Raw genomic sequence first — 16,499 nt, 5'->3', positions numbered from 1 at the left:
TTCCCACAGTCCTTCACTAAGTTCGTTCACTAAGTACATGTAGAGCATGTACTCAGAAGACTTGAGGCCTGGCAGAATTGAGAGAAATCACCTCTGAGTATCTGCAAGGAGGAATGAGGAGCAGCAGAAATGGTATGTTGATATATACATCATACATATATAATTTTTGATTGTCTAAAACAAAAATAATAGCAATGTATTCTTGGACTTATAGCATTGTATAGGTAAAATTTATAACCACAAGAACACAAAGGATTGAGGGAGGGGATAAGCTTCTTTATACCATTGTGGGATTCTTTCCATTGTGTTATATAATTAAATATTGTTTGAAGATACACTATGTTAAGTTAAAGATGCATGTTTTAATATCTAGAGCAAACACTAAAAAAGTACAGCTAAAAAGTCAATGGTGGAGATACGTATAAGTAAAAAATCATATTCAATTCACCCAATAGAAGTCATCAAAAAATGAACAGCGAAACAAAGAGTAAATGGAACTATCAGAACAAATAGCAGTATGATATACTCAGATCCAACCATACCAGTAATTATATTAATTTTAAATTAACTAAACACTCCCACTGAAAAACAAAGATTATCAGACTGGATTAAAAATACAAGACATAACTCTATGCTATTTGCAAGAAACCCACTTTAATAACTTTTTAAAAAAATTTCCTTAAGCAATCTCTACACCTAACGTGGGGCTCAAACTCACAATCCAGAGATCAACAGTTGCATCTGAGCCAGCTAGATGACATGCAAGAAACCCACTTTAAATACAAAGACACAGATAGGTGAAAAGTAAATGTGTGCTATAAGATGAAACATGCAAACACCAACTCTAAGATGGGTTGTGTGGCTATAATAATAACAGACAAATTAAATTTCAAGATCAAGGGTACTACCAGGGTTTAAGAGGGACATTACTTAATGATTTTAAAAAGGTGAGTCATCAAGGAAACATAATAATCCTCTAAATATTCATGCTCCTAATAAAAGCATTTCAAAATACATGGACAAAATCCAAGAGAATGAAAAGCAAAATGTGTAAATCTATCTTTTAAAAAAAAAGGTAGAAATAGGTAATTTTAACATCCTCTCTCAGTAATTGATGAAATAAAGAGACAAAATCAGTGATGATATAGAAAGTCTGAAAACTGCCATCAGTCCCAAAACTAATTGATATTTTAGAACAATACCCAATAATTTCAATCCTGAAGAGATATTCTTTTCAAATGCACATGGAGCATTCACCAAGGTAGACATACAGAGTATGCTCTCTGACCACTATAATATTAAATTAGAAATTGATCATAATAAGACATCTAGAAAATCTTCAAATATTTGGAAAGTTGGCTACACACATCTAAATAACCCATGAGTCAAAGAAGAAATCACAGGGGAAATTAGAAAATACTTTTAAATGAATGGTAATGAAAATACCACATATTAAAATTTGTTAGGTACATTAAAGCAATCTTAGAAGGCAATTTATTACATTAAATGCCTTTATTAGAAAATAAAAATAATATAAAAAATTGATCATGTAGGTTTCCTCTTAAGGAACTAGCAAAAAAAGAGAAAATTAAACCCAAAATAAGTACAATAAAGGTAATACATTGTACTGAAGTCTAGTCTACAGCAATAAAAAAAACAAAAGAAATAAAAAGAATAAATATTGAAGAAGAAAAAGTAAAACTCTCACTATTTACAGGCATGATTTGCAATTACAACACTCTTTGAAATTTGCCAAAAACTACTAGAACTAGAGTTAGCATGATACACAATTTGCAAATCCATCATATTTCTACATTCTAGCCATAAACAATTGGAAAATGACATTAAGTTTAAAATGTTATTTATAATAGCATCTAAAAAATCAAATATCTGAAAATTAAGCTAATGAAAGGTATGCAAGACTACACATTGTAAATTACAAAAGATTGCTGAGAGAAATTAAAACACAAAGGGGGAGAAACATATGATATTCATAATTTTTTATGAAGTTTTTTACTTTACTTCCAGTATAGTTAACATACAGTGTTATATTAGTTGCAGGTATACAATATAGTGACTCAGCACTTCCATACAACATCCAGTGCTCATCATGGTAAGTGTGCTCTTTAATCCCCATCACCTATTTCACCCATCCCTCACCCACCTCCCCTCTGGTAACCATCAGTTGTTCTCTTGGTTTATCTGTCTCCCTCCCTCTCTCTCTCTTATTTTTCCCCCCCTTTTTTCATTTGTTTTGTTTCTTAAACTCCACATCTGATTGAAATCATATGGTATTTGTCTTTCTCTGACTGACTTATCTGGCTTAGCATTATACTGTCTAGCTCCATCCATGTTGTTGCAAATGGCAAGATTTCATTCTTTTTATGACTGAATAATATTCCTTTGTGTATATATATACTATTTCTTTAGTATAATACTATACTATATATACCATGTATATGTATATATTATATATATGTATATAGTATATATATATATATATATATACACACACACACACATACTATTTCTTTATCCATTCATCTATCAATGGACACTTGGGCTGTTTCCAACATAATAAATATAAAGCTATTGTAAATAATGCTACTATTAGTGTTTTTGTAGTTTTGGGGTAAATACTTAGTAGTATGATTGCTGGATCATAGGGTAGTTCTATTTTTAACTTTTTGAGGAACCTCCATACTGTTTTCAACAATGGCTGCACCAGTTTGTATTCCCACCAATACTGCACAAGGGTTCCTTTATCTCCACATTGTCACCAACACTTGTTGTTTCTTGTGTTTTTGATTTTAGCCATTCTGACAGGTGTGAGATGATATCTCATTGTAGTTTTGATTTGCAATTCCCTGATGATGAGTGATGTTGAGCATCTTTCCATGTGTCTATTGGCCATCTGGATGTCTTCTTTGAAGAAATGTTTGTTTATGTCTTCTGCCCATTTTTTAATTAGGTTATTTGTTTTTGAGGTGTTGAGTTTTATCAATTCTTTATATATTTTGGACACTAATCCTTTATTGGATGTGTCACTTACAGATACCTTCTCCCATTCAGTAGGTTGCCTTTTAGTTTTGTTGATTGTTTCCTTAGCTGTATAGAAGTTTTTATTTTGATGTAGTCCCAATAGTTTATTTTTGCTTTTATTTCCCTTGCCTCTAGACATACCTATAAAAATATTGTTACAGCTGATGTCAAAGAAATTACTGCCTGTGCTCTCTTCTACAATTTTTATGGTTTCAAGTCTCACATTTAGGTCTTTAATAATGGTGTACATTATTGAAAGATTCAATGTTGTTAAGATATCAGTTCTCCCCAAAATTATCTATAGGTTTGAGACACTCTCAAACAAATTCAGCAGTGTTTTGAAGAAATTCAAGCTGATCCTAAATTTTTCTGAAGATGCTAATGATCAAGAAGAGCCAAAACAATTTTGAAAATGAACAAATTTGATAGTATGGAGGACTTACACTACCCAATATCAGAAATTATAAAACCATAATCACTAAGACAGTTTGATGTTACCATAAGGACAGACAAATGAAAATGAAAGAGAACATAGCGTAGAGGCACTTACCCACACAATTGATTTTTGACCAAGGCACCAAGTCAATTTAATAGGAGAAAGAAAAGTCTGTTTACAAATAGTGGGAAGAAAACTGAATATCCATATGGAAAATAAAACAAAAATATCCTTGCAGTGGTGCTATAATGATGCTAGTTGCTATTGTGCACTATCCAGATTCCCTCTTCAGACTCATTTCTCTGCCACTGGAGTGTTGGCTGCTGAGGGCTCACAGCTGAGTCCCTTCCTCTCCAGAAATTGTTCTGTCAACCAGTGTTGCAACGTCTCTTTGGTGAGAGCTGGAATCCAATAACTGGCTAATGTAGAGAGAGGTACAAAGGCCCAGGCCTCCTGCATCATTTGTAACGATGTTGAAGAGCCATCCCAAATCCTGAGAGCTTCTTTTGCATCACAGTTTAATTTCGCTCTCTGCCCAATCACGCTTCCTTTACACCTCAGAAGTACTTTTCCTGTGCGCGCTCCCCAGTAAAGCTCCTGGATGCAAATGCATATCATGGAGAACTCAATATATGGCAAACTTGACCCTACTAATTCCATACTAAAAGGAATAATTTGAGATGGATTATAGAGCTAAGTGTAAAAGCTAAAACTATAAAACTTCTAGAAGAACTCATGGGAGAATATCCTCATGACTTTGGGGTAATCAAAGATTTCTTAGGACACAAAATGCACTATACAGAAAAGGGAAACATTAATAAACTGGATTTCATCAAATTAGAAATGCTTGCTAATCAAAAAATACCATCAAGAAAATGAAAAGCGAGTAACAGCTTGGGGAAAAAAATACAATATCTAAAAAAATATCTTGTATCCAGAAATATAAAAAAGTCTTTATAAATCAACAATATCAAGACAAATGACCCAATAAAAATGGACAAAAGACTTAAGAAGAGATTTATGAAAGGCACATGTAAAGATGTTTAGCATCATAGGCCATCATGGAAATGCAAATTAAAGTGACAGTGCGATACTGTTTACAACCACTTAAAATGGCTAAAATTTTAAAAGACTGACCCCATTTAACACAAGGATCGGGGAGCACCTGCAACTCTCATACATTGTTGCTGGAGTGTAAAATTATACAAAAACTTAGGAAAACTGTTTTTCAGTTTCTTATAAAGTTAAATATACATCTACTCCATGACTCAACATTTCCACTTCTAGATAAGAAACAAAAGCTTATATCCACAAAAAGACATGTACAGTAGTGTTCCTAGCAGCCTTACTCATTATTGCCAAACCTGGAAACAGCCACATGCCCATCAAAGGAAGAATAGGTAAACAAATTCTGTTATGTCCACTCACTGAAATACCACTCAGAAACAACAACAACAACAACAACAACTACTGACACACACATTAATATGGATGAGTCTCAAATATGTTGAATGAGAAACACCAGACACAAAATAATCAGAGTGACTGATTCCATTTATATGGAGTCCAAGAAGAGAAAAATAAATCTATGGTGATAGAAAGCAGAAAATAATTGTCTCTAATTGTAAAGGAGCATGATGAAATTTCAGCTGTGGTAAAATATTCTAAAGTATTTTTACTTGAAGAGCTTTAAAAGGAGTTCAGAAAAACTGGGTTCTCCAAATAAAAGACACTGCAGTTTTGAAAAAAACCTCACAAGTTTACCAAGATAAAATTTAGTCTTTTTTAGGGTGAGATAAACAGCAATTTCTTCATACAATTATTCTATATTCAAAGTACCACGTATCTGCCAAATTCAGTACTGCAAAAATTAGGGATAACTTTTTCCTAAAGGAAAGGACCCAATGCTTTATTTATTTTGGAGATTAGTGCTCAACAGTATATCCCCTTACTGTTTTCTTTTGTTTGGGTTTTATATCTCAAGAGGCAAAGGGCTTATTGTTTTTTCTTTGTTTTTTTTCGCTAGTATATGATGCATTAGTCATTTGGCAACAAGACAAGGGATCAATTTTGCTTTCTCAAAATTAGAGACTTCATCTCAACCCCATAGATACTTGGGAAGAATTATCAAGGTTGTTCTTTGGTATATCACATTGTCTTACTCTTGATAAGTAAAAGCCCTCCCTTAACAACTGCTGAGAGATCATGAAGTACTGGTGGATCCTATTTTAATATAGTAATCTTCTTTATAGCTTCCTTTTGTGGTTTTCTACCAGAAATATTACAATCCCCCACTAAGGGGTATTTGGAATTCCTTAGGAGCATGTTTTGATTGTCATGGTGACAGAGTAGCACTATCAGTATTTCATAGTTGGGGACCAGACTAAATATCCTACAATGTACAGGATTGTCCTATACGGTAAAGGATTGTTTCAACCCATGTCAGTAGTACCTCTCTTAGTCTGCTTGGGTTGCCATAACAAAATACCGAAGAGTGAGTGGCTTAAACAACAGGGATTTATTTTATAATAGTTCTAGAAGCTGGAAGTCTGAAATCAGCATGGTTTGGTTCTGGTGAGAGCCCTCTTCCTGGCTTGCAGATGGCTGCCTTCTTGCAGTGTCCTCACATGGTGGAGAGAGAGAGAGAGAGGTGTGGAGGGGTCGGGGGAGGGGGTGGGAAAGAGAGATAAAGGGAGTGTGTGGAGGAGACACAGAGAGAGAAAAACCTCTCTGGTGTCTCTTCTTATAAGGACACTAATTCTATCAGATTAGGGTCCACCCTATGATCTCATTTAACCTTAATTACTTCCTTGCTACAGACACAATGACACTGGTAGTTAGGGCTTCAACATTTAACTTTGGAGGGACACAATTCAGTGCATACCACACCCCTACTGAGAACAGTGAACATTAGTCTGTTCCAGCTTAAGGTTAGATACCAACACGTGAAAAGTAACATTATTGCTTCAGGTTAAAATGAAAATTAATGCCTTCAGGATAAATTTAAACTCCTGATCATGATGTATAGGCTCTTCATATCCTGGCCCTGAACTATCTTTCCAAAGCCTCACTCCCATCCATTTCCCTCAATTACTCACTATTTCCCAAATCCCATTCTTATTTTCACACCTCTGCCCTTGCCCCATTATTCTCTCACCCTGGAATGTTCTTCTCTTTGCAGTCTGCCTAGGAAGTGCCTACTCAGCTTTAAAAGGCCCAACTCACAGGAATTCCTCTTTGCAACTTTTTCTCACCATATCACTACCGTCAGAATTAATTAATTTCTTCTTTGGATTGTACTGAAATTAATGACAGCTTGTCTCTTCTGACAGTTTGACCTTTATATCTCCAGCATCTTAGAGGACAGGTATGTGCTCACCAAATAGTTCTCAGATTGCCTTAAAATTTACTTGATGTTCATTGTGACATCATTTATTTTTATCTACTTTCAACTTTGCCATGTATTTCTTTTTCCCCCCCTTGGCTTCCTGTTATCAAAAATTACAATTTAGCACCAAAACCACCCTCATGACTTCCTTTCTTCTCCCCCACCATTCTCCTGATTCTTATATCACAACTTTTTATAAAGTGAATAGTCATTGTTTATAATAACAATGCCTATATAGTAATCAATAATTATTATATCTCATTTCTTATTTTTTCTTATATATTTTGATTACCATATAAATCTTCTATGTGATTCATACTTACTCCTTGTCTTGGACAAGACACATCATGTATTGTCCTCACCACCGAAATTTTAGTAATGCCGGCGAATCTTCTCTCAATACAGTAGTGTCCCCTTATCTGCAGGTTCACTTTCTACCATTTCAGTTACCTAGGGGCAACTGCATTCTGGAAACAGATGATTCTCCTTCTGACATATCATCAGAAGGTCAATAGTAGCCTAACACTATGTCACAATGCCTCTATCATTCACTTTACTTCATCTCACATAGGCATTTTATCAGCTCACATCATCACAAGAAGGGTGAGTGCAGTACAATATTTTGAGAGAAAAAGACCACATTTACATTACTTTTATTACAGCATACTGCTATAATTGTTCTATTTCATTATTAGTTATTATTATTAATCTCTTACTGTGCCTAATTTATAAATTAAATTTTATCAGAGGTATGTATGTATGTATATAGAGAAAAAAAACCCTTGTATATATAGGGTTTGTACTATCCACACTTTCAGGCATCCTCTGGGAGTCTTGGAATGTATCTCCCAAGGCTAAGGGGGGACTGTACAAATTTTGACTCTCTCAAAATCACCAATGACCCTTTTGTTGATGGGTGAAATTCCCAATCACATGTGTGTGAAACAAAGAAGCTAAATTTATTGCTTACTAAGCAACCAAGAAGCTACTTCTTATAAATCGTAATCTTTCTGTACAAAGCAAAACTTGATATCATAAAGGTTTTAAGAACCATGGTGTTCAAGGATTGGCAGACTTTCTGAAGTGGGAGTGTTTAGAGATTGGCTGACTTTCAGCTGTGAAGTTTAGGGATTAGCTGACTTTCAGAAGCAGTTCCTGGAGTAATGCTGTTGCTGATTGGCTGACCTTCAGAAGCATGTGGCTATCACTAATTGATTAGTATGGGTTTAATACTTGTTCTATGGTTACTTGTTTACTACCTTGCAGTCAGACCAAAGAACAGTTTTTTAATCTTCATTTTCAAATTAGGAAGCAAGATCTTTCCAGTTAGGGCAGGCATCAAAATCACCTGGAGTGCCTGTTGAAACACAGATTGGCTGGGTGCCACCCAAAATGTATTATGTAAGAGGGCTGGAATTGTACCTTAGAGTGCGCATTTCTAACAAGTTCCCAGGTGATGCCGCTGCTGGGGCAGAGACCACACTCTACGAACCACTGAGTTAGAGAACGAAATGTCACAAAAGTAGACAGTAACTAGAGTTGGCCAGGTTTAAGAACTGTTTGGTGATGGTAACCTACAAGATCAACTGAGTTACAGTTGGATAGAGGAGTTTAGGCAATGGACGGAGGCTTGGGCAAGGCTAACCATGAGGGCTCTCTCAGGGGCTCATGGATGGCAGAGTCTAAGAACGACTGGTGTGAAGTATCTGTTAGAGAGGCATAAAAAAAGACAGCTTTTGCTCTCCTCCTTCCACACAATTCATGACTGCCTTTTGTTTCTAAATTGTCAGCTAGACAAAGGAAATCGCTTCACCTTAATTTGTTTTCCTTTTTGTAAACATAAAATACCTAAATAAAACAGGATTTTAATCTCCTCTTTCTTCTCAGTGTATGTTCATAAATTTTGGCATTGTTAATTAGCACATTCATTCAAGGTAGTGGACACTTTATACATCTGAGCAGGCAATTTAATGCCTTAAGGAAAAGAAGATCCCCAAGGGGGGAAAAATGTGCATCATCAGTTCCTAACACATGGAAGATATATGTTGAAAAATCAAGGTCCATGCCCAAAAGTGCAATATATTTTTTGTCTTAAATCCATTCCAGCACAAGAAATATGATTCCAACTAGATTGAAGATTTTTCTTCTCCTAAGAAATGTGATAGCTGCCAACTAGTGATAGAGTTTCCAGAATTCTTCTCCCAATACTTAACAGATGAATTTATTGGATGGAAAAGTAAGAGCAAATCCAAGCTTCTTTGGAAGCATGCCCAAACTCAGCAACGGTGATATCAATAAGTGTCACATGGAGGCATGTATAAAAGACAGGAAAAGAGCGAAGCAAACACAAAACCACCAAAAAGGCAGCAGAGTAGAGCATATCTAACCTTGATGGAGTACTAGAGTCAGGGTCTGAGCCTTACGAATCCATCAGCATTGCTTGGTGCTCATCAGGGTAACCATAAGGAATGACAGTGTCCTCAGTGAAATAATGAATGCTCAGGAACACAGCATGTTCTCCTTTCTGTTCTCTATAATGCCTATGACAACTCTTACCCTCCACAATGGAGGTCTTTTCTACAGAGTGTTACCGACCACCCATTTTTGGAAGTACCAAGAGCTTCAAGAGAAGTTTCCAAAAATCAGAGACTGTCAACCTCTACATTCTGAAATGATAAAATCTTTCTTAATGGTGGGGAGATGCAAAGAATTGGGCACAGAAATTCATGCTTCTCCCTACTTTTAAGTCCAAGCATCCCATAGTTGATGGTTCTTCCCAAGTGAGTTTTTTGTGCCTGTTTCTGCCCACCTAATAGAGTGAATCATTTAACAAATGTGCAAATTTTCAGCCAGAGCAACATCTATTTTAACAATATTTTATTTTCAGTTTTTCTCATGGAGCGTGAGCAAGCACTCTGTAGGTAGGATGTGTGTGTGTGTGTGTGTGTGTGTGTTTAAATGAGTCTCAGGGACAACTCCAGAAGGCCCACAATGGCACAGATAGTCTGTGCACACAAAATTTGTATACTTTTTTTCTTTTCACTGAAGGATATGCTAGACTGGAATGACTTTATTGATTCAACAAACATGTCTGTGCACCCACCCTGTCCCAGGCGCCGTTCTTGGGGCTGCACTTCCTAAGTGAGTCAAGGCTGTGGTCGCCTACAAGTGTGGTCTCCTGTTCCCTCACTAGCTTCTTAAACCTGACATCACACAATAAGAGTTCCATTCCCTCATTTCAAAATAAACAGAGGCTTTGGTCCTTGTTTAAAAATGTAAACAATATTAAACAAGTCACATGGTAGTTTACACTTTTCTGCCCCTGAACTCAGGAATATGTATGCTTTCCAAGAAATAGATTTTGGCTAAGGAAAGATGAAAAGCCCAGGATGTAAAGGATGAGGAGAAAAGCAGGCAGGTCCGGTAGAATGGAGACATGTAAGCCTGATTTACTTCTTTCCTACTCAGGGCCCTAGCCACAGGGCTCCATTTTGGATACATTTTCCATAGCTTTGCTTCTCAAAGTGTAGTCCCTTAGCAAATGCTATCAAATTCACCAGGGAGCACTGATCTAGATACACAGAATGCAAAGTATGATAGATAAGTCACAAATCTATGTGTGATTGACTGTCACTACCACCCCCTATAAACCCAGCACATTGTTAGTCCCTCCATTAAACATTTCTGGAATGCCTACGATGTGTCAGTCATTGTGCTAAGAACAAGAGGCACAGTAGAAGAAAACACACACTCTCCCCAAGTTTACATTTTAATAGTGAAGATAGATGTGGAAAGTAGTCATTTCAGTATTTTGTGATGAGTGCTATAAAACAAATAAGAATATGCCAATATAGCAGGACACAACTGGGGCATCTATCCTAGTCTAAGGAGAGCTGTGAAGGAAGACAAGGAGGAATTAGCCAGGAGGAAAGGATTTAAGATTAAGAGTGGGAACATCATTTGAGGTAGAGGGAATAACATATATAAAGGTCTATAGTGAGAGTGGGTGTGAAATAATAAGAATATATTGGTTTCTTCTCCCATTTCCTGCTAATATTTGGTCTTTGATCCTGGTTTCTGACACAGATTTTAAGACCCTAGTAATTTCCTGAGTAATGGGGCTGATAGAGGCATCTTACACAGGGCTCTCAAATCCCTTAGAATTTTCTGGGTGATAGGGGCATCTTTATTTCTAATAAAGTAACTCTTAGTGGGCTCCTGGATGGGTGCTGGTCACCAGAAGGACCAGTCATGAAAAGAAGCTTGGAACTTTCAGCCCCACCTGCCATCCTCAGGAGAGGAAAAGGGGGCTAGAGATTGAGTTAACAGTGGATCATGCCTACATGATGAAGCCACCATGAAATCCCTAAAGTACAGGATGGGCCATGCCTCACCCTATTTAGAATGCAACTACTGGATACACAGTTGTTTGGAACTTGATAGTCATAATAAGCCCACTTTGCAGAAAATCTACTTACTTCATAATTTTGAGGTCTCAAAGAAGAAATTAAAAGCTATTCTATTATGTTGAAGGGAAGGCTGTTACCCCTTTGCTCTCTTGCCCACACTACTTTCCAGTCTCCTTGGTCATCTAAACCGTCTTCAGCTTTCTAACGCAAAGGAATCTGTATCCCTGGAGAACTGCAATAAAACCCAGCTGAGTTCTGACAGCCTGGCCCCCAACCATGGACTGTTCTTCCCTCCTACATTATTTCTCCCTCTCCTTCTCCTCCTTCTTTTTTTTTTTTTTTTTTTGGCAATAGGTGTCTTCCCTAAAGATGAAGCAGAATCTTATTAGGTAAAAGCATAGAGTCTATGAAAAAGTATCTCCTGGTGGGAGACAGCAATTTCGCCTGTTATTTTAAAAGAAGGAATTTGATATTAACAATTATTAATTAGATAAAAAGAATTGCTAACTGAAAAAGAGAACGCTAAGGTGAGATGAAGTAAACCGCTGGAAGTAGCTCTCACTCCTTAAAGAGAAACAGCAAAGGAAAGAGGTTGGAATTACTAAAAACATAAGCACTTGGAGGAAGGATTCTTCCGAGGTGGGCGTGCCACTCCGCTAGTGCTAGGAGTGTTGGGAACACTGGAAAGTGGATCTAACTGCAGCCACTGGAATGAACTGCTGTTGCTGAGTTTAAAGACTTTTGCTGGGTTATATTCACTGGAGAGAGAGCTGAAAGGAAGCCCACAGGAAGCAAACAAAAAGGAGAAAGTCCCTACTTCCTGCTCTAACCTGGCAGTCCCCTGCAGCACCCCCTGCTGGCAAAGCCAAGCATGGAATCAGTTGGCAAAGCAGAGATGTGGCCTGCTGAGTCCCAGCCTCAGCCGCAGAAAGAAGCAGACAGAATGGTGAGTTTAATTTGAGAGATAATAAATGACATTTTTCTATTTTTTTTATAAAGAGACGGTCCTTGGTAAAAATATAATGGAGTATAACTTCTGAATTACAAATCAACATCAGTGTCCAGAAACAGAAAAAAATAAAACATGAGTTAGCCATCACTTGCACAAGCTATAGTAAATGATGATACTGCTCAATTTTCTTAGAGATGATGAATCTTACTTTCAGCCAAATGTGGTAGATTTGATTACTGGTTCCAATTGCTTCCTCCCCCATAATAGAATCATATAACCACACCCCTGCCTGGCTTTATGGTGGGCAGAATATACTCTTCTGGCTCTTGATTTTGTGCTCTGACATGTGACTTGCTTTAATCAATGAGACATTAAGTAATGTGACCAGGGCAGAAATGAGCTTGCACAACTGAGCTTCTGTCCTTTGATGATCTACTGTGAGATTAACATGTTCCCAGTGCAGTTGCTGCCCTTTCAACCTCAGTTCCAGAAGAAGATACAGGGATCATACCATATGTTCTGGATAACCACTGCTCCAAGAAAGAGGAGAGATACATGGGACAAACTTGAACTCAGCTGGAAGCCTGGAGTCCAGCCTTACCTGGCTAAGTAACATTCAATCTACAGATCCATCAATATAAGAAGAAAATGTGTTATGTTAAGCCTTTGAGTTTTGGAGTTTGTTATGCAGCATGACTGTGGCAATAGCTGACTAAAACATTAGGTTTCTCAGGCTTCATTGGTGTATTAGTAGATCTAATCAGGAAGCAGAAAACACTCTGATTATTTAATAAAGAGAAATTTAATGCAGAGAATTGATTATATTCTATCACTCAATAAAAAAGGCTAAGAAGTCAACCAGAGGACATTGAGATAAGCCAGAGATTGGTAATAATAAGAAACTGCTTCTACCCCTAGAGTGGAGGGAAAAAGAGAAGAAGGCTAAGGATCACCCTGTGGAAACTGAAACCTTGACAGGCCTTTTGGATGGCAACTGAAGCCATCAAAGATACATAATCACTGCCAGAGATGCCATCTAAAGAACAGAGGGAGAGGGAGAAATACCCTGGTTTCTCCCTGATTTCCACCCTCCAGTCTCCTTCCAGTGCCTCTCATTGACCAAAGCCCCCAGAAACAGATGATGATGCCTGAGAAATGCAGCTTGCAGGAGACCACATGTCATACAGAGCTGAGCAAAGGAAGGGCAATGAATGGATCTACTGGAGATTCTCTAATCAACGTTAATGCTTACCTTATTTTTTGACCACAGGAAAGCCGGTCTTAGTCCCTTTCTTCAAGAAATTCCTAGAATGCCCTCCAGAATACTTACATGCACTCATTAATCGTCTTGATCATTGTCACTATGGCGACAAGTTCGAGGACTCAGGCCCCAGCAGTTTCACAGTGGTTTCACGTCAAGCTACAACTCTGCTTCAGAGGCCATGTCTGCTGTGCCACCATGTCCCTGGAGCTGGAACTCCTCAATGCCCTGAGGTTGATGGGATAAGAATGCAGCAGAGCTGATATAATACCACCATTCTTTTTTTTTTTTTAAAGATTTTATTTATTTATTTGACAGAGAGAGACAAAGTGAGGGAAGGAACCCAAGCATGGGGAGTGGGAGAGGGAGAAGCAGGCTTCCCGCCCCGCGGAGCAGGGAGCCCAACACAGGGCTCGATCCCAGGACCCCGGGATCACGACCTGAGCAGAAGGCAGACGCTTAACGACTGAGCCACCCAGGCGCCCCTATAATACCACCATTCTTAAAATCAGAGATCCACATTACTGATTTTAAGAACATGAAAAGGAACACATCACTTTTGTTTTTAACTGAAAGAAGAGGAGGTCCCAGAGCTAGACTGTGTGAATCCTAAAGCATTATAGCATAGTGATAAAGCTTCTTCCATTCCCATATGTTATTTTCTCCCAGATCATACAACTTATGCCAACGATGACTAGTTCAAATGAACTTTCTTACCACTCACCAAACAGTTGATGGAAATATGACCCTCCTTTAATATTTAGAGTTTTTGTGTGCTTCACATTTTTTTCACTTATGGTGAGTTCCCTTGGAGGTCCTTAATGGCCTTTTCTATGATAGGGCCTTAGTCAGAGACCCCCAGTTTATTAGACATGCTTTATATGAGGGAACCTCCAAAATTAAAACTTGGGGAAGTGTTTTAATATTTTTCCAGAAGACTGCTTAACCCCATTGTAAATTGGTAGAAGCAATAGTTAATGGAATGAGTATAACCACATTCACTAGCCAGAGCATCTGGGCCTCAGCTCCTTCCCAAATGAGTTACTTTACTCTGCTCTCGGTTCAAGCTAGAGAGAATCTAGAGGTTTCATTTAATGGTGTCAATATAGATTTCAGAAACATAAAATTATTTGCCTGAGGTGTAAGGTTAGCTAGTGAGATGTGAATAGGTATCCAAATAAGCCAGATAAAACACGAACTAAGGGAGACTCAGTGGCAGGCAAAAGCACATGAATGGAATGCTGGAAAAGAAAATAAGACCAGGGAGAAAGTAGCCTAATTTAAAGAAATAGTCAGAAAAGTCAAAAGATTGTATATGTATATATGTATGTAGCTACCTACCTATCTACCTATCTACTTATATTTAGGCTATGATGATGGAGCTCTATTCTCTTCAAGAGCCCTACCATGTCTTTTCTTAACTCCTCTCTTCTTGAGTTGTAGAATTACTCAATTCATATTTTCCCAAACTAAATAAAAAAACTCTCAATGTATCTTGGGATAATATTGACTGAGAGTCCACTGTGCTTAGTAGAGCAGAACACAAAGCAAGAGAGATAGGCTGGCCTCCTACATTAGGAATGAGATAAGGTTATCAGTGGCTCCTCTACTATCCATGGAAGTGGTCTCACCTCAAACATTTCATCTTGCCTCCCTGTGTCTGTTTCCTCATCTCTAGAACTTTGATTAACTCCATGAGACCCCATCCCTCTCATGGAACTGCTGCTAGAATTGTATTGGGCATGAGATGTTTTTTAATTTTTAGGATTGACATGAGACTACCTAAGGAAAAAGCAACGAGTTGTGGAAATATAGATAATTATTGTTTTAGGTACATATAATTTTAATAATCAGGAAATGAAATAGAAAACCTGGTCTTATTGGAGTTTAAGATAATAATCATTACCCTTGTCTTCTTTGAGCTCAAATCCAATTATAGATAAAGGGGTTTTAAAATATCTGATTAGTACTAATAAAACTATATTGAAGAGCAAAGCTTGAACTTGAGGCCAGTGTAGGCTTCAGGATACTCCTCCCTCACCCTTCACACACTCAAAGACTTCAGACCTACAGAACAGACACTTGCCCCACTAGGTACTAGAAGATCCCGGCTTGCCTCATCCCTTTTGAATGCAGAGGGTCCTATTAACAGAGACAAAGGAAGGAGGCCACAAATGCCTGCAACCTTTCACACGTTCACTCCACCCAACAATAGACGGCTAGATGCCCACACTCACCATCACACCAAACAGATCGATACCACCCCTTCTTTTATGGGAGTGGTCCAGAAAAATAAAAAAACAAAAGCACTTCTTCCTCTTACCTCAAACTTCCTCTTATTGGCCAGGAAGAGTAAGAATAGAGGGAGAGGATGTTTCCTCTATAGGTCCTCACCGCCCCAGTGACCCTGGCAAAGAGGGAAAAGGCTATTGGTGTGCAGTGTGCAATGTCTAGCTGTGCTCCTACAGCTTGCCTGGACAGGGCACCTGAGTGAATAGTGGAATGGAAGCAATGGAAATGATGTTTGTAGCTGCCTGGGCCGAGGCTGACCCAACCAAGTGATGTCGGGACTGTAAAATCAAGTGGAAAAAAACCAGTTGACCAAATAGTAGTTGTCTAGAGACTCTTCATTTCTTATATGGTTAACTGGAATTTGGGGTTTGGAAATGAAGTCTTTTTTCCCCTTTTGATAGATAAGAGGGCGGATCTTCATGATATTTGGGAGGAAGCAGCTGCATATTTTGGCAACCATTTAGAGGAAAAGAGTGAATATATGAAATATTACTGCAAAAGTATAAGGGAGAAATATGAGTAGACAGCCAAGAAAAAAAGTGAGGAGTGGAGAACAGTAAATTTAGGAGATCTCCATCTGATGCAGTTTCTCAAAGATGGTGTATTTAAGAAAGAAAGAAAGAGAGAGAGAGAGGGAGGGAAGGAGGGAGGGAGGGAGGGAGGGAAGGAAGGAAGGAAGGAAGGAAGGAAGGAAGGAAGGAAGGAAGGAAGAAAGAAAG

At 37.9% G+C, this 16,499-nt stretch overlaps 1 protein-coding gene across 1 annotated transcript in view; it reads right to left on the bottom strand.

The window, feature by feature from the left end:
• The window catches only part of LOC123838335 (dol-P-Man:Man(7)GlcNAc(2)-PP-Dol alpha-1,6-mannosyltransferase-like), a 32,566-nt gene extending 17,269 nt beyond the window's left edge, over positions 1 to 15,297 (bottom strand). The window contains 1 exon segment of the mRNA XM_045867360.3: positions 13,558 to 15,297. The gene's annotated coding sequence lies outside the window, so the exon portion shown is untranslated.
• Positions 15,298 to 16,499: the final 1,202 nt, after the last annotated feature.

This window comes from Mirounga angustirostris, unplaced genomic scaffold (genome assembly GCF_029215605.1).
Source record: "Mirounga angustirostris isolate CCGP_5_RB_7025 unplaced genomic scaffold, mMirAng1.0.hap1 SCAF_3, whole genome shotgun sequence".
Classification (NCBI taxonomy): Eukaryota; Metazoa; Chordata; class Mammalia; order Carnivora; family Phocidae; genus Mirounga; species Mirounga angustirostris.
Note: the sequence above shows the minus strand (reverse complement) of the source record. Positions and strands in the feature narration are given on the sequence as shown.